Consider the following 6771-nt stretch of genomic DNA (forward strand, 5'->3'; position numbering starts at 1 on the left):
AATCCTACCGAGTGGAGAGCAGTCCTCCCACTCAGGGGCTTAGCTGCAGTCCAGTGCTCGCATAAGTTCTCCCACTCGGAGGCTTAGCTGTGCTCCAGTACTCGCCTAAGTTTGAAAAATCCTACCGAGTGGAGAGCAGTCCTCCCACTCGGGAGCTTAGCTGCAGTCCAGTGCTCGCCTAAGTTCTCCCACTCGGAGGCTTAGCTGCGGTCCAGTACTCGCCTAAGTTTGTAAAATCCTACTGAGTGGAGAGCAGCCCTCCCACTCGAAGGCTTAGCTGCAGTCTAGTACTCGCCTAAGTTCGAAACATGTCCCTATCCGCAAGGACGACGAGGTACAGGTCGACTGCAACCTTCTCCTTCGGAGCTACGACACAAGTACAACGTGTGCTCCATCCCTATCCGCAAGGATGACGAGGTGCAGGTCGACTGCAACCTTCTCCTTTGAAGCTACGGCACAAGTACAACGTGCGCTCCGTCCCTATCCGCAAGGATGACGAGGTGCAGGCCGACTGCAACCTTCCCCTTCGGAGCTACGCCACAAGTACAACGTGAGCTCCATCCCTATCCGTAAGGACGACGAGGTGCAGGCCGACTGCAACCTCCTCCTTCGGGACTACGCCACAAGTACAATGTGCGCTCCATCCCTATCCGCAAGGGCGACGAAGCGCAGGTCGACTGGAGTCGCCATCTTAGAACTGCGTCTCCGGTGCAAAGACTATTCCGAGCAGAGAACAAAGTCCACTTGAAGGCAAAACACAAGCATACTCGGAAATAAACCAAATTCGGATAAATCCTAAGGTTCCAAGCAGCAAACCAAAAGTATTCGAGCATCAAGCCTGAAGGATTTTAACGGTTACAGCAACCACTCGGCATTCCGAGGCAAATTTAAAGCAGATTCAAGTCTCATAAGTTTGTTCACTCGGCAGGAGGAGGGCTGGCAGGCTCGACGAATTCGTCCAGGTCGATCCCATCCACGATCCGAGTGGCAGCAGCGATGAAAGTCTCCATGAAGGACTGGAAGTCATGTTTTTTGGTGTTAGGGACCTTGATCGCCGCCAGCTTGTCTTCACGAGCTTCCTTGCAGTGGACTCGCACCAAAGACAGCGCCACATCAGCACCACACCGGCCGGAGGACTTCTTCCATTCCTGCACTCGGTCAGGGATCTCGTTGAGTCAAGCCATCAGGGATTCCAGGTCATTTTGAAGAGTCGCCTGTGGCTAGAGCAATGAGTCGACTCGTGAGACTGCCTCCTTCAGGCGCGCGAGGTAGCTTGTGACGCTGGCGACACGAGACTCCAGTCGGAGCACGTTCATTGCAGTTTCTTCGCAAACTGGAGAAGCGATAGGGTCCAGACCCATCTCGACCTTTCCAGTTTCCTTGTCAAAGTCTTGGCCGAATTCTGCAGCCGAAAATTAGTGAGTCGACCGGATAGGATCCGTTCGGAAGCATCAACACAGTCGGTCTGAAAGAAATACCTTCTAGCATAAGCTAAAGCTTCTTGGAGAGAGTTCTCAAATAAGCCTCCGTGTCATTCCTCTTGTGGACCGCAGACTCCAGCTTTTCGTTCAGGGTAAATTTGTCCTTCTTCAGACGAGTCACCTCTCGGTTAGACTTGTTGAGACAGGACTTCAGCTTGGTCACCTCCCCTTCCAGTGTTTCGACTGAAGCCAGCTTCTGGTCTGCGAGGGCAGTTTTGTCTTGGGCTTCCTTCTGTGCAGCGGCGAGGTCCGAGTCCTTCTTCTCCAGAGCCAACTTCATTTTCTCTGCAAAAGAGGCAATCGTATCAGACAAGAGCTCGAAGAAATGTTTAAAAAAACACTCGACAGGCAGTTACCTTCCATACCAGCAACTTCGTCTTGAGCTTTCTTCAGATTCTGCTGGGCTAACTCCAAGTCGAGGTTGAGTTGCCTCTGCTTCTCCTCAAGTTCAGCAAACTTGGAAATGAGAGTACAAGACTTCTGCAGAAGGAAAAAGACGTGTCAATCGACAAGATCAAAGGTTGTTCACTTCCGAGTGGATACAACTTAAAGAAGTTCGCTTAGACCCCAGCCGACCGCACACAGTCGACTGCGGTCTCGGGGGCTACACCCAGCGGGTGCACTTGGCGTGCCCCCGCTGATTCAGACCCCACTCGATCGGTCCGCCCGGATCGAGTATAAAAAACACTGTTCAGACCCCAGTCGACTGCCAGCAGTCAACTGCGGTCTCGGGGACTACACCCAATGGGTGCACTTAGCGTGCCCCCACCAGTTCAGATCCTACTCGACCGGTCCGCTCGAGTCGAGTGGAAGAAAAGAAAGGAAGGTAGAACTCAGACCCCAGTCGACTGCCAGCAGTCGACTGCGGTCTCGGGGACTACACCCAGTGGGTGCACTTAGCGTGCCCCCACCGGTTCAGATCCTACTCGCCCAGACCGAGTGGAAGAACACAACTACCAAAGACAAAAAACACCCAATGGGTGCATTGATTCGACGAAAACAACAAGAGATTGTATAGAAGAAAAATTTTCGGGTAGCATATCCTGATAGAACAAGGGCAGTCGAAAAGTCTACTTACCTAGACATTGGCCCGGAGAGCAGCGCTGGCGTCGTAGGCAGCCTGGCTATTCTCATGCACCGTCTTCATCCGCTCCATCATCACGTCAGCCTGTCGGATGGCTTCCGCAGCCGCTTCCGACTGGTTGTCCGGAACGGGGTAGCTGGTGAAGAAGAGAGCAGACGACCTAGGTGCAGCAGCTTGGACCTCCGAGGCATGAGATGGGACGACTGAAGGAATCACCGGTACAGTCGACCGTGTGGGGCGCTCACTCGACAAGGGTACAGTGAAGGTTACAGAGGCCCCGCCCGCGTCTTCAGATTGATAGACGGTTGGTGTTGTCGTTGGTCCCTGCTGAGACGCCTTACTAGCCGTCGCCTTTTTATTATTCCTGGGCCTAAGAGCCACATCTTCATCATCATCTGGGAGATCGATGACGTTGGGCGGAGCTGCGGAGAAGATCAGTCGACTCTAAAGTAAACCGCTAGAATTCAATCGACCGAGTAGCCAAGAGCAAGATCATAAGAGTTTTTACCTGGGTTGGAGGTGACCGCATCTTCCATCTCCTCGTCTCGGTACTGGAGAGAAGAGGTTCCTGATGTAGCAGCACTGCAAAGACCCACACCCAGTCGGTTACGCTCTGTTGTTCGAGTCGACACAAAAAAACAAGTCAGATGATTACCCGGAGATGGTAGGGATGGTCACTTTGATCCTGGGCAGAGCTTTTGGCAGTTTGGAGGAGGTGGCTTTCGGTGCTTTTGGCGCTGGAGGCGGCACAACCTTGGGCTACTTCGGAGCCTTCTCAATCGGCGCTGGGGAATACGTCCTGGGACGCTTCGAAGACTGCCCAGTCGGCGCAGTCACCAGGTCCGGAGTGCTCACCAGGTCGTGAGCGTGTTTGGATCTCCTCTCCCTGCGAGGAGGCGAGTCGACCTCTTCGTCTTCAGTCGATTCATCGCTCTCCTCGTCCTCCTCGGCATCCAAGCGCCACTCGCCGCTCTCGCCCCCGCTCGCTCCTTCCTCGGCGTCTTGCTCCTGCACTCCATTGCGCATCGAGTACATGTCAATGAGGGCCTGAAAAGACAACGATCAGAAGAAATTCAGTCGACCATCAATAAGGTGTCAAACAGTGAATCGGAAAGATATTTGGTAAAACAGAATCATACCTGCTCCGGCTGGCGCGAGTGGTCGAATGGAATCACCGTCCTAGACCCCCGGGGGTTGTCTTTGTTGCTGGTGATTCCCATCAGCCACTTCTCCAAGATGTCCTCGCTAACGTCCTCCTGGTGGATCCGAGTGGAGTCCTCGAGTCCAGAGTACATCCACATCGGATGATCACGAGCCTGAAGCGGTTGGATGCGTCGACCGAGAAAGACCTCCAGCAGGTCCACCCCAGTCACCCCGTCGCGGACGAGTTGGATGACCCGCTCGACCAGCACCTTGACCTGCACCTTCTCTTCTAGGACCACCTTCAGGGAGGAGGGCTTCTCCACTCGAGCCAGAGAAAAGGGAGGAAGTCCAGTCGACTGACCCGGGGTCGGCTGGTCCTTACAGTAAAACCAAGTCGACTGCCAGCCCCGGACCGAGTCGGGAAGGATCATTGCTGGGAAGGTGCTCTTGTTTATCATCTGGATCCCCATGCCCCCCCATCTGGATCACGTGCGTCCTCTCATCACTCAGATTGACCTTTTTGATCGACTGGGAGCGGCAGGTGAATATGTGTTTGAAAAGACCCCAGTGCGGTCGATAGCCCAAATTTTTTTCACACATTGACACGAAAGCAGCCAGATAGACTATGGTGTTTGGAGTGAAGTAGTGGAGTTGAGCCCCAAAGAAGTTCAAAAAGCCCCAAAAGAAAGGATGGGGAGGCAGAGAAAACCCGCGATCGACGTGGGTGGCGAGGAGAACGCACTCACCCTCCCTTGGCTGCGGCTTGGTCTCGTTCCCCGGGAGCCGCGCCGATTTGTGGGGGATCAGTCCCCCTCCACCAGGTCGTTGAGGTCGTCCTGGCTGATCGTCGAGCGGATCCAGTCGCCCTGGATCCAGCCCGGCGGCAGGCCGGATCTCGACGAGGATCCGCCCCGGCTGGTCCGCTTGCCCTTCGCCTTCGCGGTCGCCTTCTTCGCGCACTCGCCACCGTCTTCTCTTTTCCCATGACGGCGGATCGAGTTCGAGCGATGGTTCGGCGACGAGAGCAGGAGCGAGCGTGGCGGAGAGGTCGAAGGAAGAAGAAAAGAGAATGGGAGCGCACGGGGCAGAGACCCGGTCCGGTGCCTTTTATAAGGTCGTTCCCCGAGTGACTGACTGGTAGGCCCAGACGATCTAAACAAATCCCACAACAGTCGCGCGCGCAGTACGTGGCGAAAAAGGTGGCACGGAGATCGAGGAGACTTGCCTAATCTGTCCCGATTACCACGGCCCCGCCCATCTGGCGTGCTTCCCGAAATTTGAATCCCGCGAAATCCACGGAGAGCAGAGCAACTTGTCAGACTGAAAATGTCCTCTACATTATCATTCGGAATTCTACCGTGAAAATTCACTCGACAAAAACCAAGAATGGACCAAGGCGACTGAAGAAGAAGTTGGCACTGTCTCCTCAGTTCATGGCTCCAGAACAAGTTATACTCACATCACGAAGAATGAGTCGGAAGTGTTCTCAACTCCTTCCCCACTCAAACCCTGACCCATTCGGGGGCTAATGACGAAGCTATGTGCCTAGGGTAGGGTCATGGATCTGTCCAAGATACCCTCCCCAAGGACATTTCTAAAAGAACCAGAAGCAGTCGAAGAGAGATCATCATCCACTCGACCATGAAGTTATGTTCCACTCGACAGCTTTGAAGACACTCGACCATGCGAACAACCACTCGACCACCAAAATATGTGAAGCCACTCACTCCGCAACGGTCAGGATTTAAGTCATAGCTTTAATAATCATTTATGGCACTTTACTCCGAACGTTAACAGTAACGCTCCTCCTTTATGAACATTGAACCCTGTGTAACGGAGGGGAGCTGGGGTCCTGGCGCACTCTATATAAGCCACCCCCTCCTCTGGGACAAGGGTTCACACCTTTTGTAATTCACACACATATATCCAGTCGACCGCCTCCGGGCTCCGAGACGTAGGGCTGTTACTTCCTCCGAGAAGGGTCTGAACTCGTAAAACTTGCGTATACAACTCCTCCATAGCTAGGATCTTGCCTCTACATTCCTACCCCCCCTATTCTACTGTCAGGCTTAGAACCACGACAGCCGCCGCCCAATCCAAGACACATTTTAGACTTTCGTCCAGGAGTGGGTCAGAGGTGGAAAGGAGGGGACCTCGGCTTCTCCTCCAAGGAGGATAACGACTCCAAAGCCGCTAGCCGACCAAAGTTTTCTCCGGTCCCCAACCTGTACCACCAACCTCTGTCTGCGCCGGATCTGGCCACAAACCGAGATACGAAACCATCCGGAGAAGAAAGCACCATGGGGTGACTCTAGTGCAGGTCTGTCTAGGCTCCAGATCCAGAGAATCCAACCTAGGTAACGACGAGTACCACCACCCCGCACTGACCGCCGGCGTCCAAGCGCCAGATCGTGGAAGATCTGACCCGAACGCGACGGCTCACACAACCACCAAATCCCGGCGCTCCTACAGCCGCCAATCCACGCTGCAAACGTGGACTCCAGCCATCGCGCGTCGTGCACGCCGCCGCCAGGATCCGCCCGCAGCGCCACCGAACCCCACGGTAGTCCGGCGCCACTTCACGCACAGGCCGTCCGTGCCAGCAAGATCGCGCGTAGGGGAGAGATACCCCGACGCCGCCCTTGCCGTCCAGGCTTCGCCCGGCGGCCCTGCTGGCGGCGGCGAGGGTGAGGGAGGCAAGGGAGAGACGCCCGACGGCGGCGGCGGCTAGGGTTTCCCCCTGGCCGCCCACGGGGGCGTAGGAGGGGGTTACGAAAGAGCACTTAATTGCTCCAAGTATCTTGGGGTCAGCTCGTGTGTTTCACATGTGATCTTAATTAGGTTGGTAATGGTACGTCTGCGTCTTCATGTGGTTAAATTCGGCTAGCCAGGTTAGCTAGTGTTTATGGTGTAGATACGCGAACTTGACGGGAAGAACTCGTCTCGACAGTGTACATTCGGATGCGAGAGCAAACATCATGCGGGAGGGAGACGACGGCGGTCACCCCGATCACCACATGTTAAAGTCTAATGGTAAATGTTCTCCAGAGCCTATGTACAACT

This window comes from Triticum dicoccoides, chromosome 7A, assembly GCF_002162155.2.
Source record: "Triticum dicoccoides isolate Atlit2015 ecotype Zavitan chromosome 7A, WEW_v2.0, whole genome shotgun sequence".
Lineage (NCBI taxonomy): Eukaryota > Viridiplantae > Streptophyta > Magnoliopsida > Poales > Poaceae > Triticum > Triticum dicoccoides.